The sequence below is a fragment of the Apium graveolens genome, chromosome 2 (assembly GCF_009905375.1).
Source record: "Apium graveolens cultivar Ventura chromosome 2, ASM990537v1, whole genome shotgun sequence".
In the NCBI taxonomy this organism is placed as follows: Eukaryota; Viridiplantae; Streptophyta; class Magnoliopsida; order Apiales; family Apiaceae; genus Apium; species Apium graveolens.
Genome location: NC_133648.1, coordinates 271663871 through 271689538, shown reverse-complemented (window position 1 = coordinate 271689538; position 25668 = coordinate 271663871). Strand labels below are relative to the sequence as shown.

At 36.5% G+C, this 25668-nt stretch overlaps 1 non-coding gene across 1 annotated transcript; it reads left to right on the top strand.

The window, feature by feature from the left end:
• The first annotated feature begins 18581 nt into the window (after window positions 1-18581).
• Window positions 18582-18688, top strand: LOC141710350 (small nucleolar RNA R71). The gene has a single exon (XR_012570876.1). It is a non-coding gene; the product is annotated as a small nucleolar RNA R71 (small nucleolar RNA).
• Window positions 18689-25668: the final 6980 nt, after the last annotated feature.

Sequence of the window (25668 nt, the reverse complement as noted above, 5' to 3'; positions counted from 1 at the left end):
AATAGAATTAATTGGAAATAATAGAAAATAATTTTTAATATTATTTTCTATCCAATTAGTTATATTATGCACGATTGCACAAAAATTAAGTATGTCCGTTGACACAATAAATTATGACAAGAGTTCATAATTTTAGAGAAAAAAATGAGGTGATAAAAAAAGAGAAGAAAAAAAAGAAAAAAAAAGAGAGAAAACAAAAAAATAAATTAAAAAATTAAAAAAAAACGCTGGTGGAAAAGGCCGGGAATCGTCTTACGGAGAAAAAGATTAGTGAAGATTAAGGAGGCTAAAACCACGCCTAGGAAGCATAGTTCCTAGGCGTTCAAAAGATGTCTCCTAGGCGGGGGGTCAACAACGCCTAGGAAGTATGGAACCTCCAACAACGCCTAGGAGACAATATTCCTAGGCGCTGTTGGAAGGACGTCTCCTAGGCCGGGGTCAACAACGCCTAGGAAGTATGGAACCTCCAACAACGCCCAGGAGACAATATTCCTAGGCGCTGTTGGAAGGACGTCTCCTAGGCGGGGGTCAACAACGCCTAGGAAGTATGGAACCTCCAACAACGCCCAGGAGACAATATTCCTAGGCGCTGTTGGAAGGACGTCTCCTAGGCGGGGGTCCACAACGCCTAGGAAGTATGGAACCTCCAACAACGCCCAGGAGACAATATTCCTAGGCGCTGTTGGAAGGACGTCTCCTAGGCGGGGGTCAACAACGCCTAGGAAGTATGAAACCTCCAACAACGCCCAGGAGATAATATTCCTAGGCGCTGTTGGAAGGACGTCTCCTAGGCGGGGATCAACAACGCCTAGGATGCATTATGCAATAAAAGCCAATTTTCTGATTATTTAATTAATCAGAAAATGGGCTAAAATTAAGAAAATTGCTGAAAAATTCCAAAAAATAGAAAAAAATAAAGCAAAAATTCCCAGAAAATCAGGAAAAATAAAAAATAATTTTCAATAATTATTTTTAATATTCTTGAAATTAAGGAAAAATTCCTGTAAATTAAGGAAAAAAATCCCATAAATTAAGGGAAAATTCCTGTAAATTAAGGAAAAATCCCTGAAATTAAGGGAAAATTCCTGTGAATTAAGAGAAAATTCTAATAAATTAGGGAAAAATCTCATCAATTAAGAGAAAATTCTTAAAAAATACCAGAAAATTCCCAAACAAAGGAATAAGGTAAGGAAAATAATAGAGAGGTTCTAAAATAACCCTGAAGCCGTGTGCAAGGTAAATCGTTGTAAATGTGTAGGTCGCTCCACACTTTACGCAAAAACGATACCCTATAAGGGAACAAATGAACTTAACTTCTGCGAAATCTTTTACGGTTTCCCAGAAGTTGGGGGGCAAATGATATGGGCCTAAAGTTAGCCTAGAAATATAGTAAATGTTGAATTAATTGGACCAGATACGGTCCAATAACGAAGCCCATTTTATGAGGCCCAAAGCCCTGATTATTTATTAATTTCATAATTAATAAATAGGGAGGATGACCACCTTATTAAATAAGTCCTAACGATGATGTAATTCCATAAAAGATAGCCTCAAGGGCACCTACACCAACTAGGAATCTGATTCCTCTATTCTAGGACTTCAAAGTCTATCCAAAGTCTGAGAACTTGATCAACAAGTCTCCTATCCCTAGTCCAATTCAAGGACTCTTAACATCTATATAAAGGGATCTACCCCTCAATCAGAACTACGTTTTTTGGCTTGATTCTCTAATTCACAGAGATACGTAGGCATCTCGTAAAGGCAGAGTTAAGCTATGAAACACGAGAGCAGCCATTAAAGGCCTTGAGCTCCCGAACCTTAGCAATAAATACAGCAAATAATAACATTAGTTTTTTATCCATAACATAGTATAAGATATAAATCAGATTCGTTCCCACAGAAACTGGTTTAGGTTAACTTTGTGATTTATGCACTTATGCAACAATGATATGGCTATTATTCAATGCTAAGACAAATAACAAATTGGGTTTTGATTATGCTACGATTAACTACTGAGAATTATACTATAGAACATTAACTAAAGAGACTAAATAGAGTTGAATAATATGTGACACAAACATGGGAGTCTAACTTCATTAAGTACTTCATCTAATAGCCTTTTCGTTCTTAACCTTAGCATGTAATGGTGATGACACTAATCAGATAACACGAAACTGATAAACGCCAACTTTCGTTGTACAAATACTACCAGACATCCACAAAAGAGATAGAAGCTGAATATACACCAATTATGTTGAGACCCTATATGTCTATAGAATTTGACAACATAAAGGTTTAATGCACAAGTTATATATCGTGATTACATAGGGAAAGTAAGATGGTTAAAATTACCTACGAATCATGCATAACAATAACACATGAACCTATGCTAGCATGGCAAGTTCTAAACCCTTAAATTCACTGTCGCTTCATTAAGAATTAACACGTTATCTTATAAGTTCGCGACACTCATAAGATGAATAAGCACAACCAATACTAGGTTATCATACAATCACCACACACTAAGGCATCGAAACAAATTAACTAATAAATAAATTTGTTAGAACCCCACGATAACGATTAGCCCATAATCAGACTCATCATCAATATGGGTTCCGATGAAAGCATGGTATAATAAACGAAGTCTTTATACTGAATAAATAACAAAATCAAGTACGACACAAGAGTATAGGTTCAAGAATAAGAAAACTAGCATCCAATGTTATAACTTAAATAAAGAATCACAAGTTAAAACTAGATCTTCTTCGCCTTGATTGAATTTGTGCTCTTCGGTCTTCTTTCGCCTTCTCCCCTTGCTCTGGTACGTCTCCTTATGTAAATCGAGCTTTATTTACGTATATATATATATATATATATGCTGTAGAATTGACCAGGGCTTCAAACTCTCAAAATCCCAATAAAAACAGAATTCTGCTACCCCGACCTGGAGCGGGCGCGTGCTTGACCAGCGCGGGCGCGTTGAGTTTCTGCTCAATGGGCGCGGTCGCACGCTACTTCAGCGTGGGCGCGCCGTCCTCCTGAATAAAATTCTGATTTCTTTTTTTCTCCTTGCTGATTTGAGCAGGTCTTTTCATGAGCCTTTATTCCAACACCATCCAAACACCAAATTAGCACTAAAATCATGCTAATTTACCTGATTACTTGGAAAATGCCTGCAATGCAAAAACACTACAAAAACATGTAAAAACACCAACAACTTGAGTACAAAACACCAATTTAAAGCTTAATGGAGCATTATAAAGTGTCATAAATGCCACTCAGCATACCCCCAAACTTGAACCAATGCTTATCCTCAAGCATAAACAGACTCAAAGAATAATAAAAATGCATGAATGCAAACTATATGAATGCAATGATCCTGAATAGAATAACTAAACCAATCAACAAGCAACATCTCAACAAATGTAGTTATTCGCATAAAGATCAATCAAGCCTTACAAATCAACTTACAAACTAGAGACGTGCATGTGTGCAAATGCTTACAGATATTTTATCGCTACTAGCTCAATAATCATGACTCACTACTCATCAAAGCAATCACAAGGTTATAGATAAAATAAAAGCTAGACTCAAAATAACTTATAACACTTCAATTCTTATATTGAAATTTTAAATGGATTCACGCTTTTATTCACATCACATAAACAACACAAATATGCTTATTTGATCGTGCAATGAGTGAGGTCCACAAAAGACTTATACAATAGTATCCATATAGCGAGCGTTAGGTTAGCGGATCCTAGACTGTAAAAGCCTTAGGTCACTAGGCACAAAGTCCTCTAAGAACTTAATAACTCGAGTACTAAAAAGCCCACTCGTGATCAATTATACATAACACTTATTGTTTTTTTCTTTTTTTTCCCCTTTTTCCCCTTTTTTTCTTCTTTTTTTCACAAATTTCAGAACGAGTGCATTTCGCTTCATCTCGTTCAACCCTAGACTACTCATATAAAATGAGCTGGCTACTAGCCATTTGACACCTAGCCACACCAACTAGCAATGAAATCCAATTTCCTCCAATTTTTAAAAATCCATGTTATTTTATCATTAAGAGAACATCCTCAATTCTAAATATAAACAAGCAATTAAACCTCGACAACAAACAAACCATGATCATGATCTAGCACTCAAGCAACCTATAAGACTTAGTGAAATACAATTGTCTCTAGCATGCAAATCAATTTGATAAGACTTAACGTCACTAAATACGACATCACTACACTAGCATCAATATCACAAGTCAATCGGAAAAATCATCTAAGGGATCATGTTATTATGCAAATGTATGAAACTATATGAACAAACTATCATAAAAACTACAAAAATTAAATAAAAAATAAAAAAAACTACATGGCAAAATATGCAACTATATGCACTAAACTATCATGAATATGAAAACTATATGCGACGCACACAAAATATATTCCTTCAACTACTACCCCAAAACTTAAAATTTTCATTGTCCTCAGTAAAGGTAATAGTAAGGAATCAGGCATACCTACTCGGAATCAGGATCCTCACCCCCAACGGGTGGAGTGTCAGGCGTGTCTAGAGGTGGATACACGGAGTCCTCACCAAATAATGGCCACTGGATGTCAACACCTGTGGCTCTGAAAGCAGTCCCTAATGCCTGGGTGAGATCACGTGCAAACCAAATATGGATGTCATGCATCGCATTTATCCTCCTCGCTAGACGCCTATACTGCGTCGTGCTCAAACCAGCTCCAACATCTGCTCCTGCTTCCTCCTGCTCTTGCTGCGATGGACCAGCCTCATCACCTAATTGAGATCTCCAAGCAGTCCTTCTCGACTGAGCTGCTCCAACAGCTGGCCTCCCACCAGGAAGATGGTCAAAAGAATAACCAAGTCCCTTCAAATCAGGCTTGCCTCCATACCGCTTTGTCATTTTCAGCAGCATAGAACTGTCGATAGAAGCACTGGGAAGCTGTAGTTGCTCATGTGCGGGCCAATGAACACCAACTACCATGCATAGCTTCGTCACAATGGACGCATAGGGTATAGAACCCATAGTACCTCCTCGCAAGAACCTCAAAATACCTTGATGGAAAACTATCCCCAAATCCACATATTCTCCCCGAAGAATACCTCACAACAGACGTGCACACTCCATAGTAATCTCATGAATATGAGATGATGGCATGATATTAGCACAGATAAATGAATTCCAAGCACGTGCAAACCTGTTCATACACGAAGCAGGGAACGTGGAATATTCAGTTGTGCCCCTCTTGAACTTCCAATGAGTCTCAGGCACACAAAGAGTAGCAACTATCAAATTCATATCAAACACCTCCGGAGTCTTCTCATTCCAAGTATCCTAACTGGGCTTCCTCGCGGGCTGCTCAATCACTCTCTTTATCGCATCCGTACTGTACTCCACCGTCATCCCCCTAACAACAGTGAAACCGTTCTTCTCCGTCTTAGCATTAGCATAAAACTCCTGAATAGCACTCATGGCCACAACAGCGGGTGCCTCGCAAAAAGTAACCCATCCCATCTCCAAGATCATTTCCAACAACTTACCATCCTTCCCCGATGGCAGAAAACCTCGCTCCTTTATTATAGGCTTCGAGAGAAGCCTCGTATACTCTACTTCAGCCTCGAGAGTCGAAAACCTCGGCTTCACACAACCTGCACTTGAAGAATCAGTGGTACCGCTGCTGGCTTGAGTTCTTTGTCTCTTGGGTGCCATTGGATTGAATAAGAGAGAATAAAAGATAAGTGTTTGAGAGAGAATTGTGTTTATGAATTTGAGAAGTGGTGGAGAAGTTTGTGTAAAAGTGTGTGTATATATAGGAGGTGAGAAGAGAATTAGATATGAAATAGAAGTGGGAATTGATTATGAGAATAATGGGAATAATGGATTTGATTTGGAGAGGGAAATTTGGGATGTGGAAGAGTAAAATTCGGGTAGAAATTGATTTTTAAAAGAAGTCCCCGATTTTCTCTTCACAAACTGCCTTTTATTTTTTTCTGAATCGGGACCCCAACACGGCCGTGCGCTAGACCAGCACGGGCACGCTTACCTTCTGCCAAATCGGTGCGCGCGCGCCAAATCAGCGCGGGCGCGCTTGGTTTCTGGAATTCCAGCCCGGCCGCGCGCTAGATCAGGACGGGCGCGCTCAGCTTCTGAAGTTGGCCCTGAAATTTTCTATTTTTCTAATTTTTTTGTGTTTTTCTCTTTTCTTCTTGTTTCCTCTACCTATTAATGTACAACAAGATTGGGTTGCCTCCCAAGAAGCGCTTGTTTTACGTCGTTAGCTTGACGTAAAATTACGAGATCAAACGGACAATAAAACGGCACTAACCACCTCGCGGTTTTCCGTGTCACCATAGTAATGCTTCAACCTCTGACCATTTACCTTGAATGCTTAGCCCGGTTCATTCTCAAAAATCTTCACCGCTTCATTAGAAACACAGTTTTGACAACAAACGTCCCTGACCACCTTGACTTCAACTTTCCAGGAAAAAGACGGAGACGAGAGTTAAACAAAAGAATTTGTTACCCCGACATAAATGATTTGAGTACTAGACCCCTATCGTGCCACCTCTTGACTTTTTCCTTATACGTTTTGTTGTTTTCATATGCTTGAAGTCAAAACTCGTCGAGTTCATTCAATTGAAGCATTTTCTTCTTTCCAGCTGCATCCAAGTCCAGATTCAACTTCTTCAAAGCCCAAGACGCTTTATACTCTAGATCTGCCGGCAAATGACACCCCTTACCATAAACCAACTGAAACTGAGACATTCCCAATGGAGTCTTGTATGCTATTCTATACACCCAAACAGCTTCGTCAAGCTTCAAAGACTAATCTTTCCTTGATGGACATACAACCTTCTCTAAAATTTGCTTGATCTCTCTATTAGATACCTCAGCTTGATCATTCGTCTGAGGATGATAGGCCGTAGTAATGAGATGATTCACATTATACCTTTACATCATAGCATTGAACTTGTGATTGCAAAAATGCGACCCCTCATCACTGATTATGACTCTTGGAGTTCCAAATATTGTGAATATCTGCTTTTGAAGAAAATTAAGCACTACCTTCGCATCGTTTGTTGGCAACTCCTTAACTTCAACCCATTTTGACACATAATCAATTGCCAACAAGATATACTGATTGTTACAAGACGAGACAAATGGCCCCATGAAGTCAATTCCCCAAACATCGAAGACTTCAACCTCGAGAAGCACATTAAGAGGCATCTCATCCCTCTTGGACATATTACCCACACGTTGACATTGATCACATTTCAAAATGAACTGATGAGCATCTTTAAACAAAGTCGGCCAAAATAAACCTTTTTAAAGAATACGAGCTGCTATCTTTTCTCCACCATAATGTCCTCCATAAGCCATTGAGTGGAAATTTCGCAAGATCCCCCCCCCCCGTTTCGCTGTAAGGAATACATCTCCTGATGATTTTGTCAGCTCCTTGTCAAAAAAGAAACGGCTCATCCCACTATACCACTTCACTTCATGCAGAAACTTCTTCCTTTGAGCATATGATCAGTCAGAAGGCATGATATTACTCACAAGGTAGTTCAAAATGTCTACAAACTACGATTCTTCCTCTTACATTCCAAACAACAGCTCATCGGGAAAAGACTCATTTATTAATATCTTATCTAGTGAAGTTACAATTGGATCCTCTAAACGCGAGAGATGATCAGCGACTTGATTTTCAATCCCTTTTCTATCTTTGATCTCTAATTCAAAATCTTGAAGCAAAAGAACTGTAAGTCATATGTCATAGCCTATTTGTATATTCGAGGATTCAACTCAACTCAAATAAGAATGTAATAAGTAAATAGTGGATCTACCGTCAGAGAGATCTCGCAAAGTAATATCTGTCAAAGGATTCAGAGACAAGGTTCATCTACAGACTTGAGGAGTTAATTCACTGGAAGAAGTTCAAGAAATTGATCATGCCTCAGTGATATAAGTCAAGATTGTGGATTTATTCAAGTGACAGAGATCTCGTCAGAGTATCAATTAATTACAAGGATTTAATCTGAAGAAAATCAAAGTGTCAGAGTCAAGACATGAAGAAACGTCACGGAAGTTAGTCACTCATGAACCAGACAGTAAATCGAGTGTCAACGTTGAAGTGGTGGAATTGATTCATAATTTTCAGTGATTTTCAGAAGATTTGCAGAAGAATGGTTGCTGCTCAAGACTAGAATTAATTCTCTATTAATTAATTAATTCATCTAATTTAATTAAGAAAATAAATTATATCTGCGAAGAATAATTTATTTATTAATTGAATTAATTGATTAATTAATTCTGAATTAATTTTAGGAATTTTCAGAAGTTTAATTGGATTAAATTTAAATCTTAAATCAGCAAGACAAATGGAAATGAACTAGCATGACAATCTGGATTGTCATACCGATTGTCATGCTAGGCCATTTTCCATTGTCATACCGAAAGTTACTCTAGGAGGATAATTGTCTTGCTAGTTCATTCTGATTGTCATGCTAGTTCATTCTGATTGTCATGCTAGTTCATTCAGATTGTCTTGCTAGTTCATTCAATTGTCCTACTGAAAGTCTTGCCAGCTATAGGATTGTCATGCCAATTAAATACTATTCAGCTGATTGATTAAATAGAAGCAGAGAAGCAGCATATCATTTTATGATCAAACATACAAGTCAAGAACAAAAGAGCAGCCGCCTTGAAATATAAAATCATCTTCTCTGCAGAAATTCAAGATCAATTTCTAGTTTGTTAATGTTAAATCCAAACCACTAGAATTATTTATCTTGTTCTTGTGTATCAATCTAGCGGATTAAAATCCCTAGAACTTAATCTCAAATCGCGTTTAGCATTTGATTCTAATTATTGCAAAAATAGAAAAAGTTCATGTCGAATTTATTCTAGATTTGTGATAATTGATTTGAGATTAATACCTTGTAATCGATACAGTTGTTGTAACACCTTTCAAGTTTAATAATATTTTTATTTAACTTGAATTTTGTTTCACATTTTTTATTCCGCATTTTATTCGATTATTTGGTAACGTTTGTATTCAACCCCCCTTCTACAAACACATTGGGACCTAACAATTGGTATCAGAGCCTTCTGATTAACGAACAAATCAAGATCCTAGACTTTTGTGATTTTTCAACTCCTTGAATTTTTATTTATTCAAAAATTCATAATGACTTCACATAAAGTTGGAACCGTTAAAATTCCACAATTTGATAAAGAGAATTATATCATGTGGAAGAAGAAGATGCTATTATTTTTACAAGTTGCAAATCCCAAATATTCAAACTTGTTAAAGAAGGGTATAAAAACTCCGATGGTTATTGAACCGGAGGTAATAATAGATGGTGTGGTGACTACTGAAGCTAGAACCTATCCAAAAGAGCCTGAAGATTTTACTCCTGCTGAGAAGGAAGAAGCCTCCTTGGATGCCAGCCTTCAATTAATATTAATTGATTCCCTTGATCCCTTGATGAACAGACATGTGATGAACTGTAAAAATTCCAAACACATGTGGGAAACTATTGAGGTGATTAATGAAGGCACAGAGGAAGTTAGGGAGAACAAGTTGGAAATCCTAACCTCTGAATATGAACATTTCAAATCAAATCCAGGAGAAGGAATTACTGAAGTGTTTGAGAGGTACAATGCGTTGATCAACAACCTGAACATCAATGGAAAGTATTATTCAATCAGGGAGGTCAACAAAAAGTTCCTTTTAACACTGCCAGCTCATCTTGAACATAGAATCACTGCCATTAGAGAAGCTAGAGATCTGAGTGAGATTTCTTTGGACAGGCTCTATGGAGTGTTAAAAACCTATGAGTTGGAGCAGATTCAACAGAAGGAAGTCTACGGGAAGGATAGAATGGTCAGCACATCTACTGCACTTGTAGCTGAAGGTCAACAACAACAGCAATTTCAACAATTGGAGAGAATGGTACAGTATTCCAAGGCTGAGGAAAATATGTTAGTAGCAGAATATGATCCTCCTACTACAAATCAATCAAGTGATGATTTTTATTCCTTGGAAGAGCTGGAGCAATTGGAAGACGAGTCAATGGCCCAAATTGTCAAGAGATTCTCCCATGTCAGATTCAAGAGGAATCCCAAGCTGAAGTACAAGTCCAACTACAACAAATTCCAGAAAGGTGGATCTTCATCCTCTAACACCAGCAGTGGTGGATACCAAACAGGGATGGTTGATCGGGGCACCATTAGATGCTATAACTGCAATGAGTTGGGACACTTTGCCACAGAATGTAGGAAGCCAAAGCAAGTAAGAAAGAACTCTGAAAGGGCTTATCTGGCAAAGGGAAGAAGCTGGGATGATACTGACAGTGAAGATGAAGATGAAGGAAATCTTGCTCTTATGGCTATTGATGGAAAAGCTTCATCGTCAAGAATAGAGGTAAAACTTTCTGATGCTGAAATGGTTTATCATCTAAGAGGTAACTTAGATTGTGCACGTCGTGATAATGAACTGTTAAGTTTACAGATCACAGACCTTGAGAAAGAGGTCAATGAATTAAGACTTGTGCACATTAATCAAGACAAATTAAAAGAACAGGTATCTTTTCTAGAGAATAGAGTTGACTGTTATAGAAAACTCGAAACTATTCTCAAAGACAAGATCACCGGTCTTGAGACTAAGGTTAGAGCCTACTTCAATTCTTGTTCGAAGGCTAAAGAGTTCTACAGTAAGCAAGCTGTTAATCAAACATCTGGAATAGGTTATGATTACAATGCTGCTATTGGAGAATTAGGCATAAACTCCCCTCCTCATGTATGTGCTAAAGGGAGGGAAGTACCACATGTGCTTAAGGGTGTTGATGAACCCCTCTATAAAGCATCAATTGCTGAACCATTTGATGCGACCTCTTCTGTTATTCAAGAAGAAATACGTGCTGAGGATCATGCTTATGAGAAGATTGTTTCCAAGTCAAGTGAGTCGAAAGTTCCAGTCAAAGTTGTGAAAGCAACTGAGACTAACTCAGACACACATGAGTTGGATAACAATAATGCCATGTCTACCATGCATAAATTGCCTGCTGTTAATCACTCTCATAAAGCATGTGGTGTTTCTAATTGTATGTCTTGTGCTTTTAATATGATGTATGCTTATTTTAATGGTAAGCATGTGTCTAATGATAAGACTACTCCTCGTCAGCATGTGAATAACATGAAGCATGATAGGTCTAAGACTGCTAGTCCTTCTAAGGCTAGAAAGGAGACATTTGTGCCTAAGCTTAAACAGAAATTTGTTAAGGCTGTTTACAAGGTCAAATGTTCAGTCATTGAGAAAGTTGAGACAATTAAAATTAAAAATGTTGTTTTGCCTGACAAAGGACAATTCTACAAGTATGCCGGGCCCAACCAAGTTTGGGTTCCGAAGAAGGTCTAATCCATTTGTAGTGCAGGGCATTAAACAAGTATAACCGGTAGTGTGGATTCTTGACAGTGGATCATCAAGACATATGACCGGAGATAGAGCCCTGCTATCAAATGTGGTTGAGAAAGCTGGCCCCATGGTTACCTTTGGAGATAACAGCAAAGGTTTATCTGAGGGATATGGCTGTTTGCAAGCTGGGAATGTTATCATTGTAATTTTGTATATTGTGCTAGGTTATTATCAGGAAGCAGTATCTAACATATAGCACCAGTGACGAGACTTGAGAATATTATGACATATCAGGCACCTGCTGCACATTACACTTGGAATTGTACTCTAGTAAGATGTGTACAAGTGTACTCCTGATTGGTGAGTTAAAAGAGGAAGTCAGTGCACCACAGTTCATGGACTTTGCAGCTGCAGATCTATTGGACTATGCAATCTCTTCTTCACAATCTCACTTCAGGTTGATATGAACTAGTATACTGCTCAAGCAATCGTCAAGGACATGGTATGGCACTCTAACAGAAGTTATAATTTTATATGAATAAGTAGAGTCGTCATATTAATAACTATCTTATCACTAAGCACAAACATATTGTTTTATATGTGCAGTGGTATATTGTTTATGCAACATAACAATTAGTATCTAAAGTACTTGACAAGTATCGGTCAATGATATGTTGTTAACATTATGTTGCAGATATTTGTAAGCTTTTGACATGAATGAGAATTACTTAGACTTTACGCTAAGTGATCAATGTTTTATCAAAAACTCATTCATTTTGAAAAACAAAAATTAAACTTCTTTCTACGTTAGTGATTTCTTATTTCATGTAAAATCTTTTGAAATCACTATTGTAAATCATTTTCTCTCTATTACCATATGTTCTATGATACAGGTTCAGTCTCCAATGACTTTCTTTCATTGACAGTCATGAGGTTGAAAACCCACAACGTCTATCCCAGACTGTAAAGACAAACACAAAAACAGAACCAACCAACACTCTTTTACCACTAAAAGTAGTATGAATGAGCGTGAGGGAGATAGTGCCTAGTGCACCACATAAGGAAGGTTCTGTAGTCAACCAAGTGGCTCTGTCTCATACATAGATGAGTAGTATTTAAACCGAGACAACTGCTAGCCCCCATACATCTTCTCAAAAAGATGTAATGGCTGAAAAGGTACAAAAACAGTTACTAGATTCATTCTCTCAACAGGGTGCGTCTATTGAATTTTGCCTGTCGGCCAAGGTATCCGATGTAGTGTCACCACTTCAAACATAATCAATTCTTGATGCACAAGGAGAGGTTACACACACAAAGGATGAGTTGACGGAAACAAGAGTTTCGACCATTTTAAGGTCAGATTCGATTGTTCAAGGTTCGTTAGTGGACCAATTGCCTTTACAGGTGTTAGGAGAGGATACTGATCCAAAAGCCATATGTCAGTGGTCAGTGTCTACCTCCCCAGGCTTAAATCCCCTGGATGCATCTGCGGATAGTGGATCTGACATAGGCGCAGATCGGCAACTTGTTGACAATGATTCAGATATTACCTGATAAGTCACAAGGAAATGTCTTCACAGACATTAGAAGGGAACTTTGATCTTTATGCTAAATTCGTTGGATCATTGTTTACCTTCCCAGAATTCAAATCTGGAACCCTAAAAGGGAAACTAGCAACTTGTAAATTATGACTCAGATTCATCTGACGAGTTTAACAAGGATGGGGATTTGTGAACTCCCATTGCACCACCTGTGACCTCCTTTAAGGATGGCTAAGGTGATTTTCCTTGCAGGTACAGCTGGATTATGGAGCTATGAGAGAAGAGTGATACACTTGTGAGAATGAGTGTAAACACGAGTGGAGAGAAGAGTGAAACACATGTGAGGTACACTAAACAGAATCACACACTCACAGTGAGGAAGAAAGAGAAACTACTTGTTATTTCTTTTCCAACCAAGTGAAATATGAGAACTCCTTCAGACGACGGCATACATTCCTTCTTTAAGGGGGAGATAAAAGCTTAAGTAATAGTTTGGAGGATTCCTCAACTAAGGGGGAGAAATAGCAGGGAGGAAGAAAAAGATCCTAAAAATGTACACTACACACCATTGTTGTTTGTAACTACGGATCCTATTGTACGGGAGAGGTGGTAAACACAAGGTGATTTCCTAGTAAGGGAAGAAGCTGTTAGGGGAGTACCATTGGTTTTTATCTGCGGATCCTATTGTACGGGAGAGGTGGTAAAACGAAGGTGATCTTCTTTAATCAGTTGATTCTCATAGGGGGAGAAGCAAGAGAGATATGTGCTTCTCAACAGGAAATGTGGTTGTACAAAAGAAGATGAAACTACTTGAAGATATGTTCAGTCTAGAGGAACATCTACTTGGAATCTGGAAAATGTTAAATCTCATCCAGAACTTTTCTGCTATTTACTTTGCATGTATGTTTATATCTTTTTCTTATTTGTTAGTTGAGTTATCCTCTAGGTATTTGTGTGTTATTGTCTAACAAACAAATAGGGGGAGATTGTAAGTCATATGTCATAGCCTATTTGTATATTCGAGGATTCAACTCAACTCAAATAAGAATGTAATAAGTAAATAGTGGATCTACCGTCAGAGAGATCTCGCAAAGTAATATCTGTCAAAGGATTCAGAGACAAGGTTCATCTACAGACTTGAGGAGTTAATTCACTGGAAGAAGTTCAAGAAATTGATCATGCCTCAGTGATATAAGTCAAGATTGTGGATTTATTCAAGTGACAGAGATCTCGTCAGAGTATCAATTAATTACAAGGATTTAATCTGAAGAAAATCAAAGTGTCAGAGTCAAGACATGAAGAAACGTCACGGAAGTTAGTCACTCATGAACCAGACAGTAAATCGAGTGTCAACGTTGAAGTGGTGGAATTGATTCATAATTTTCAGTGATTTTCAGAAGATTTGCAGAAGAATGGTTGCTGCTCAAGACTAGAATTAATTCTCTATTAATTAATTAATTCATCTAATTTAATTAAGAAAATAAATTATATCTGCGAAGAATAATTTATTTATTAATTGAATTAATTGATTAATTAATTCTGAATTAATTTTAGGAATTTTCAGAAGTTTAATTGGATTAAATTTAAATCTTAAATCAGCAAGACAAATGGAAATGAACTAGCATGACAATCTGGATTGTCATACCGATTGTCATGCTAGGCCATTTTCCATTGTCATACCGAAAGTTACTCTAGGAGGATAATTGTCTTGCTAGTTCATTCTGATTGTCATGCTAGTTCATTCTGATTGTCATGCTAGTTCATTCAGATTGTCTTGCTAGTTCATTCAATTGTCCTACCGAAAGTCTTGCCAGCTATAGGATTGTCATGCCAATTAAATACTATTCAGCTGATTGATTAAATAGAAGCAGAGAAGCAGCATATCATTTTATGATCAAACACACAAGTCAAGAACAAAAGAGCAGCCGCCTTGAAATATAAAATCATCTTCTCTGCAGAAATTCAAGATCAATTTCTAGTTTGTTAATGTTAAATCCAAACCACTAGAATTATTTATCTTGTTCTTGTGTATCAATCTAGCGGATTAAAATCCCTAGAACTTAATCTCAAATCGCGTTTAGCATTTGATTCTAATTATTGCAAAAATAGAAAAAGTTCATGTCGAATTTATTCTAGATTTGTGATAATTGATTTGAGATTAATACCTTGTAATCGATACAGTTGTTGTAACACCTTTCAAGTTTAATAATATTTTTATTTAACTTGAATTTTGTTTCACATTTTTTATTCCGCATTTTATTCGATTATTTGGTAACGTTTGTATTCAACCCCCCTTCTACAAACACATTGGGACCTAACAAGAACCCATCTGATCAATCTAGGCTTCGAGTCCTTCTTTGAGATGAGATATTGAATTGCAGCGTGATCAGTGAAAACTGTCACCTTTGTCCCAAGCAGATAAGATCGAAATTTCTCAAAACCATAGACGATAGCCAAAAGTTCTTTTTCTGTAGTAATGTAGTTCAGTTGAGCACCATTAAGAGTCTTACTAGCATAGTAGACTTCATGAAATATGTTGTTCTTTCTCTACCCAAGAACTGCTCTAACTGCATAGTCACTTGCATCGCACATCATCTCAAAAGGTTCACTCCAATCGAGTGCAGTTATGATAGGTTTCATGATTAAACTCTTCTTTAAGAACTCAAAAGAAGCCACACACTTGTCATCAAACTTAAACGAAACATCCTTCTCCAGAAGATTGCACAAAGGTTTAGAATATTTTGAGAAGTCCTTGATGAACTGCCTGTAGAAACCCGCATGACCAAGAAAACTGCGAACTCCCTTAACAGAAATTGGTGGGGGAAGATTTTTTATGACCCCAACTTTGGCTTTGTCCACCTCAAGACCCTTACTAGAGACCTTGTGCCCAAGAATAATGCCCTGTCGCGCCATAAAATGACATTTCTCCCAATTGAGAACCAAATTGGTCTCAACACACCTCTTGAGAACATCGCCTAGATTCTGCAAACATTCATAAAATGAATCACCAAACACAGAGAAATCATCCATGAACACCTCCACATTCTGACCAATCATATCAGAGAAGATAACCATCATGCATCTCTGAAATATGGTTGGTGCTCCACATAGCCCAAAAGAAACTCCCCAGAATGCAAAAGTACCAAATGGACATGTAAATGTAGTCTTTTTTGATCTTATGGAGCGATACAAAACTGATTATATCCCGAATAGCCATCCAGAAGACAATAGTAATCATGCCCCGCCAATCTATCAAGCATCTGATCAATGAAAGGAAGAGGGAAATGATATTTCCTTGTAGCCTTGTTTAGCTTTCTATAATCCATGCAAACTCTCCACCCCGTGACTGTTCGTGTAGGAACAAGCTCATTCTTCTCATTTGCTACTACAGTGATACCTCATTTCTTTGGCACACACTGAACTGGGCTCACCCATGAACTGTCAGAAATAGGATAGATGATCCCTGCATCCAGCTATTTAAGGACTTCCTTCTTCTACACCTCTTTTATGATCGGATTTAGCCTTCTCTGTTGCTCCATAGTAGGCTTGCTTCTTGGCTCTAGCAGAATTTTGTGCATGCAATATGAAGGGCTGATTCCTTAATATCTACTATAGTCTAACCAATTGCTGACTTGAATTCTCTTAGAATTCTCAAAAGCTTCTCCTCGTCGCTACCTTGAAGGTCAGATGCAATAATAACAGGAAAAGTAGATGCATCACCTAAAAATGCATACCTCAAATATTCAGGTAAAGATTTAAGCTCAAGAGTAAGAGCTTCCTCAATAGATGGCTTGAGGCTCTTAGGAGCTTTGTTCAGCTCCTCCACTCCAAGAGATTCAAAAGGCATATCCATCTTTCGCTTTCAGGGAGAAGCATTTAAATATTGCAAGTGCTCTTCATCTTCATCATCTTCACTATCCAAATTCCCCAAAAAGACTTTTTTTAAGGCATCAGACCTTAGCAATCGATCGAGTTCAGAATTGACCACAGAATCGACCATTTCCACCTTAAAACACTCCTCATTTTCCGTAGGGAATTTCATGGCATTGAACACATTAAAAGTTACATCCTGATCCATCACTCGCATGGTGAGCTCACCTTTCTGCACATCTATCAAGGTTCGGCCAGTAGCCAAGAAAGGTCTTACCAAGATTATGAGAATCTTCTTATCCTCCTAAAAATTAAGAATTACAAAATCAGCAGGGAAGATGAGTTTATCCACCTTGAGCAAGACATCCTCCATAATACCTCGCGGATATGTAATAGAACGGTCGGCCAACTACAAAGTCATATAAGTAGGTTTTGGATCAGGCAAGTCCAACTTCTTGAAGATTGACAAGGGCATCAGATTGATGCTAGCTCCCAAGTCACATAAGCATTTGTCAAATGATACATTTCCAATGGTGCATGGAATAGTGAAGCTTCCAGGATCTTTAAGCTTCGGAGGCAACTTCTGTTGTAGCACAACACTGCATTCCTCCGTGAGAGTAATGGTCTCTAAGTCATCAAGCTTCACCTTCCTAGAGAGAATACCTTTCATAAACTTCGCATAACTAGGAATTTGTTGAAGAGCTTCAGTGAAAGGTATGTTGATGTGAAGTTTCTTGAACACCTCTAGAAACTTCTCAAACTGCTTATCCAGCTTTTTCTTCTACAGCCTCTTAGGAAAAGGAGGTGGAGGATAGATCTGTTTATCCCCTATATTACCCTCAGAAGGAGTGTGCTCAACAGTAGTCTTCCTTGGTTCCACTTCGACTTCCTTCTGCACTTCTTCTTCTTCAGCCTCAACTTCAGATTTTGGAGTCTTTGCTTTTTCAGGATTCGCAACCTTACCAGACCTCAATATAATTGCCTTAACATGCTACTTAGCTTCCTTCTTGCCTGGAACTTCAGTATCGCTTGGAAGCATGCCAGGTTGACGATTCAGTAATTCATTAGCAATTTTCCCAATCTGATTCTCCAAGGTCTTGATAGACACAACCTGGCTCTTATACATGAGCCTCAACTCCTCCAATTCAGATTTTTCATTAGCTTGTAGTAGCTGCTGAAGTTGAAGTTGTTGCTTTGGGGCATATTGCAGTTGCTGAAAACCAGGAGGGTTATACTGCTTTGTTGTGTATGGCTGATAAGATTGTTGTACCACATTCTGATTGTTACTCCAGTTGAAGTTAGGATGATTGTTGTTATTTGGATGATAAGTGGCTAGAGCTTGTTGCTGTGATCTTTGAAAGTTGCTCACAAATTGAGCGGATTCGCTAGAAATAGCGCACCTCTCGGTTTCATGTGCCCCGCACAAAGCTCACAAACACTAGTGATTTGATTAACTCCATAATTAGCCAAAGTGTCCACCTTCATCATTAAAGCCTTAAGTTGGGCAACTCTAGCAGTTGCTGCATCTAACTCCAAAATTCCTGCTACTTTACCCTAAGTTAGCTTCTAAGAAGGATTCTGGTATTCATTAGCATCCATCAGTTCGATCAATTCATAAGCTTCATTGTAGCTCTTAGCCCACAAGGCTCCTTCTGATGCTGCATCGAGCATGGGTCTAGAAGTAGCACCCAATCTATTGTAGAAATAGTTTATAATAATCCAATCAGGCATGCCATGGTGTGGGAACTTCCTTAGCATGTCCTTATATCGATCCCAAGCCTCACACAGAGATTCTCCAGTTTATTGTGCAAACTGAGTAAGAGCATTTATGATTGCAGTAGTCTTCGCCATAGGAAAGAATTTAGTGAGAAACTTTTGAGCAAGATCCTCCCATGTGGTGATAGACCCTGGTGGTAGAGAATGTAACCAGCACTTTGCCTTATCCCTCAGAGAAATGGGAAAAGTCGCAGCTTTATAGCATCTTCAATCACCCTATTGAACTTGAAAGTGTCGCATATCTCGATGAAATCCCTGATGTGCATGTTGGGGTCTTCTGTAGGAGAACCCCCAAACTGAACTGAGTTCTATATCATCTGAATCGTGCTTGACATGATCTCAAAGGTGTTAGCCGAGATGGCTGGTCTGATGATGCTCGACTGAATATCATTGATCTTAGGCTGAGAATAATCCATCAGAGCCTTAGGATTTTCTGCTTGATCTCCCATCACTACTAAAGCTGGTTCCTCGACTTTCTCTTCTTCTTCTACTTTCTCTTCATCCTCAAAAACTTCCCTTCGAATCAATACAGCTTCTTCCCCAGCTTGATCCAGAGTTCTCTTACGAGCCCGCGAGCGCGTATGCATACACGCTCGCTTGAGTACTTGAAACACGACAAGGAAAAGAGTAAGTAAGTAACAAAATCCGAGTCAATGAACTTTAACGATCACTGATGATAAACACATAGTTTAACACCGAGTCCCCGACAACGGAGCCAAAAACTTGTTAGTCGCTAAACATGCCCTAAAATTCACGCAAGTATACGTGTTCGTAAGTAGTATAAGATATCGTTCCCACAGAGACTGGTTTAGGTTATTTTTGTTATTTCTGCACTTATGCAACAATGATATGGCTATTATTCAAAGCTAAGACAAATAACAAATTGGGTTTTGATTATGCTACGATTATTGAGAATTATACTAGAGAACATTAACTAAAGAGATTAAATAAAGTTGAATAATATATGACACAAACATGGGATTCTAACTTCATTAAGTACTTCATCCAATAGCCTTTTTGTTCTTAACCTCAGCATGTAATGGCGATGACACTAATCAGATAACACAAAATCGATAAACGCCAACTTTCGTTGTATGAATACCCTACTACCAGACATCCATAAAAGAGATAGAAGCTGAATAGACACAAATTATGCTAAGACCCTATATGTCTATAGAATTTGACAACATAAAGGTTTAATGCACAAGTTATCTATCATGTTTACATAGGGCAAGTAAGATGGTAAAAATTACCTACGAATTATGTATAACAATAACACATGAACCTACGCTAGCATGACAAGTTCTAAACCCTTAAATTCACTGTCGCTTTACTAATAATTAACACACTATCTTATAAGTTCGCGATGCTCATAAGATGAATAATCACAACCAATACTAGGTTATCATACAATCACCACACACTAAGGCATCGAAACAAATCAACTAAAGAAATCCATAAATAAATCCGCTATAACCCCACGATAATAATTAGCCCATAATCGGACTCATCATCAACGTGGGTTCCGATGAAAGCATGGTATAATAAACGTAGTCTTTATACTGAATAAATAACAAAACCAAGTACGATACAAGAGGATAGGTTCAAGAATAAGAAAACTAGCATCCAACGTTACAACTTAAACAAAAAATAATAAGTTAAAACTAGATCTCCTTCGCCTTGATTGAATTTGTGCTCTTCGGTCTTCTTACGCCTTCTCCTCTTGCTCCGATACATCTTCTAATGAAAATCGAGCTTTATTTACGCATATATATGTTGTAGAATTGACCAGGGCTTCAAACTCTCAAAATATTAAAAGAAACAGAATTATGCTACCCCGACCTAGCACGGGCGCGTGCTTGACCAGCGTGGGCGCGCTGAGTTTTTGCTAAATGGGCGCGGTCGCGCTTCTTCAGCGTGGGCGTGCCGTCCTCCTGAATAAAATTCTGATTTCTGTTTTTCTCCTTGCTGATTTGAGCCGGTCTTTTCACGAGCCTTTATTCCAACACCATCCAAACACCAAATTAGCACTAAAATTATGCTAATTTACCTGATTACCTGGAAAATGCCTGCAATGCAAAAACACTACAAAAACACGTAAAAACACCAACAACTTGAGTACAAAACACCAATTCAAAGCTTAATGGAGCGTTATAAAGTGTCATAAATGCCACTCAACAGAACTAAATGCAATTATAAAATTGCTTGATACATATCTCTGTGATTAAAATTTACATTACAACAGTTTAAAACTGGAAAAATGGAAAGCTAGTGTCCTTGTATTATCTAACTTGAATGGAGGTATCAAGTGGCAAGAAGAAATCAGTACAACACTAGTTAAATCAGGATTTGAAAAGTATGTCAAGCATGTCTCTGTAAATCTGTAAGTTATGATCTGCACTATAGTATGACAGGTATAATCTCTCAAGATTGTTTGGTTAGTTGCTTGTAGCAGGCTTGGTTGAAAAGTTGTCAGTTTATATTGTATTGGAATGTCTTATAGAATGTATTAGAATGTCTAATCTGTAAAAAGTCTTTTATGAAGTCTGATAGTTGGTATGATAGAAGTATGGAAGTGTATGAACACTGAACCGACTAGAATGTATTAGAAACCTCTTTTGTAATATGTTTAAATTTGTTAGATGTTAAGATTGTATTAGACACTGTTAAACAGATGATAATATATAATAGTTTTTATTATAGTTTAGCACGTCTGTGTCACCTGAATAAATTAATATTCACTCATTGTATGTACGACATGAAAAATAATTTTGTGTAATAAATATATAGATTAGAATGCATCAAATTTAGTCTATATTGATACTCTTGTAATAGCCGAAATTAATTCAATGTATTACATTTTCAGTTTCACAAGGCAAAAGTGATTAAACTCTAGAATTACAAGCGTAGTATTTGTTATGATATTTATAAGTCAGATTCATTACGGTTAAAGAAAAATGGATCTTATGTAACTTGTTATGCATAAAAATGATGGCTCAAGTACATCAAGTAAATTAAAATCTATTGACTAATACTTATGTGCCTCTATTTGATCAAAAATAAAATCTGATTGGCTTGACCACTCGACAAAATTAAAGCATGTTCCAATCCACCTAACTTGCTTGAATACAATACTTAAAACGTATATTTTGGTTTCTTAAAAGTCCTGCATGCTTTCTTCCATATATATGCATCCATAAAATGGTATATGTAAAATAGAACAAAAGATTTGCTATATATCCAATCAAACTCTAGTATCAAAACCAAACAGTTTCGGTTAATCAATACATTTTGCTAAACTATTGCCATGCATATTTTTCTAAAAATAGAGTATCAAAATCAAAATTGTACTGATATTATAAACTAAATTTTGATCTCAAAATTTTATTTGCTCAAAATACTCTCATAACATGTATACTTTAATTTTTTTTGAATATCTCCCAACATAAGGGGAAGAAGAAAGTGCACCTCTACTTTTCAAAATTTTAAATTTTGTTAGTACTTCAATATATTTCCATGATATATCTAACAATTTTTTTTGAAAGAATTGTTCTAAGAAGGGAATCAAGCTTTAGTCCCACAAATGTATGTGCAAAAATATTTTTTTTTTAAAAAAAAATTCATGCATACACAAGGGGAAGCACACGCTTGGAAAATTTAAATTTTATGTTTGTTTGGCAAATACCAAAAATGTGAAAATTGAAAGGATATCTTTGATATATTATGTATTTTGGTATTTGTACGATTAAACATAATATTTAAATATACGTAGATCATTTGTAACACCCTCCAGACTCGGGGTATAAGTCTGGGGGTTACAAGCTAATCACCAAACCTGTACAAGCTTATTGATAAATAATAAAGAAATGAAACTAAACCCCTTAACAACTACCAGGATCTTTCTAGGTTGAAGTATGAAAACAAGAACCACTAACTACTTTTATTACAAACCAACATTCAAAATCTCACAAACTTTCTTTATTACAAACCATTGTCTAACTCATTTTAAACTAAGTTCAGCTTTTATTCAAACACACATACTATCTATTAACACTCCACCTGCTCGGGCAACTCAAAGCTTTCTTCCTGGATAGGGATCAACACCTTGGGTATAAGAGGATCCTGAGGCTTGACCCGCTTCTTTACCACTCGTGTTCTGACGGGTTTCATATTCCTTCTTAACTGAAACAATAAGGTGAATAACAACAAAAAGGGGTGAGCCAAAATTGCTCAACAAGTCTACCAAATATACACAATGTTAAAGCAATATAACTGAATCCGTATCCCAGGTATATCTGTAAAGATATAACCTCATAAGAATCAAAAGAAGGCCATTGCTGGCGAATATAAACGAACTACACTGGATTCAAGTTCGCAGCTATACCCTGCTGATCAGCCAGGATACAGTGCAGATCTATATCTCACTATATAGATCCCGTCGGGCACCCAGGCACTACGGCCCATCTCAAGGATCCGGTTATATTCCGGTCCTTAGGATTAAGTAACCTTAATCCCCAAAAGTAATGTTATCCAGTCCTTAGAATAGTAACCGGAACAATCGGTATACTTTGATATATTCTAATCACCAGAATATATTAATAATTGTGAGTAATAATTGGAATATGAATAATAAATTCAAATGAAAAGAATAATTCAAGAATCGAACTGAGATATGAATAAAGGAGTTAAAGTAATGCAAATGTAATAAGAATCTGAAGAGAATATCACTATTCTGGAAAATAGAATAGAGGAGAAACTTGCCTTTTGCGCGACTTACTGCAATTAAGTCACTTCCGTCTATCCCCTACTTGACCTGCCTTGCTGGCTTAACTTCTGTTAGCAAAATAGACTGATTAAGTCATCTTGTACTTCAATTTGCATCTTGAATTGACTTCATTTCGTTCCTATTATCTACCCATGCGCTTATAACTGACTCTTATATTACATATAAGCAAGTAAGACTCGATTAACCACATAATACACATAAGCACATAAGCACATAATCATTTCTATAGTTAAAATAATTTTTAGAATCAAAATCGACTCGCTGTTTGCTTCGTTAATCACCTTCTGCTTCATTTCCCATTTTTCCGGAATTTTTCGGACTCGTTCCGGCGCGTATTTCGACTGATAATCAAGCAATCAATAAAGTCAACTAATTTCGAGAAGAAATTAGGTCTTCATATTATTTTTAATAAAAAGAATTCATTTTTCTGAGTAAAATGGCTTTCGTTTCACTCGAATCGGACTAACGGTTGAATTATTATCAATTAAATACTGATAATTCAGTTTATTATTCAATATAAATAATTATTACAAATTTTTAAATCCTAAAATATTTTTTTTTTTAAATAATTATTTAAGAAGAATCAAAGTCAAAAATAATTTTCTTATAATTTTTGGAGTTAAAATGAATAAGGTATGATTTATTGAAAATTATGTGATCAATTATCGAAATAATTAATCACTTTTTTAAATATTAAATAAATAAATAACTAATAAATAATTAATAAATATTTATTTAATAATTTAAAATAATTAATCCCTAATTATTAGGATTAATCACAACTTATTACAATTATTTACAACTTATCGTTATTTATTCGATTAGATTGATTATTTATAAGTAAATAATCAATACGATCAACTGATACGGTAACTGTCGAATAAATAAACTATTATCCGAATCAGAATTCAATTTAACGATCCACTACTCGTATTTCTATGAATTATTTCTCATGTACTTATCGAAATATTACTGTTATTATTACACGTTACGATTTAAATCAATTATCTGTATTTAATTATTTATTACGAATCATTATTACTATATTATATGAATAATTAACTATTATCCGAATCATAATAATAATAATAATAATAATAATAATAATAATAATAATAATAATAATAATAATAATCGAACTTATTGATCAATTACTCGTATAATTACGAGTGATTTGCCTTATTCTCTAATTATCGAATCCTTTCTCGTATTATACGATAAATTTAATCATTAATTATTAATTATATACTTAATTATTAAAATAAATAAATAGATAAATAGTTAAATAATTAATTAAATAACTAAATTTGAATTTATAAATTAATAAAATAATTTAGGAATTATTAATCAAGATTTTCAGAATTTAAAACTGATTTTTAAATTAATAAAACTAACTTTTATTTTTAATAAAATACAATTAATTAATTAGAAATCCAGAAACAGATATCCTGGATCACCAATTGGGTTTTTCAGATCAAAACCGGGTCGTATTTTCCAGGAAAACGGGTCCTGAAGAACAAACCCGGGTTGACCCAAGAACAACCCAGAATCCGGCGATAATACCGGTTTCCGGTGAGCCTAATCTGAGTTCGTTGGACTCGATTCTGGTCGATTAATTGCTCCAATAGCGTCCCTGTATCTGCAGCAACCCAACCCCTACTTCTCCTGCAATCGACGAATCCCACAGTTCTTTCTCCGGCGAAAACCACCACGAACGCCGGCGAGCTTCAACGTAACTCCGGCGACCCGAAAACGGAATCCAAATCACACAAAACCGGTGCCAATCGACTGGAAATTTAACAATCTACACGATTCTAACAACAAAATTCTCTAACAATCACTCAAACTCAAAACCCGAATTCAAAACGGGTCGAACACTCAAAAACACGATTCACTAATCCGGGAATAGAAAAATTAAATAAAAATATGTATAATCATCTACACAACCTGGGCAATCGATTCATATAACTTTCATCAACCAAAACACAACGATTTGCAAATACCCAATTCGGCTATAAACCCTAAAAATACGAATTGAAAATCGAAGCAATAAAACTCAAAATTAATAACAGAATTAGAAAGTAGAGATCAAGAGCTTTGCAACGACTACTTACATGTCTGATTTGGAGGTCGGAATCACGATGAAATCGTTGGTTGAATCTCAAGAACACCAAACCCTAATTTCTGGAATTTGGGGATTTTTGCTGAATTTTTCTGATTTTAATTAATTAAATTAATAATAATTAGGGTATTT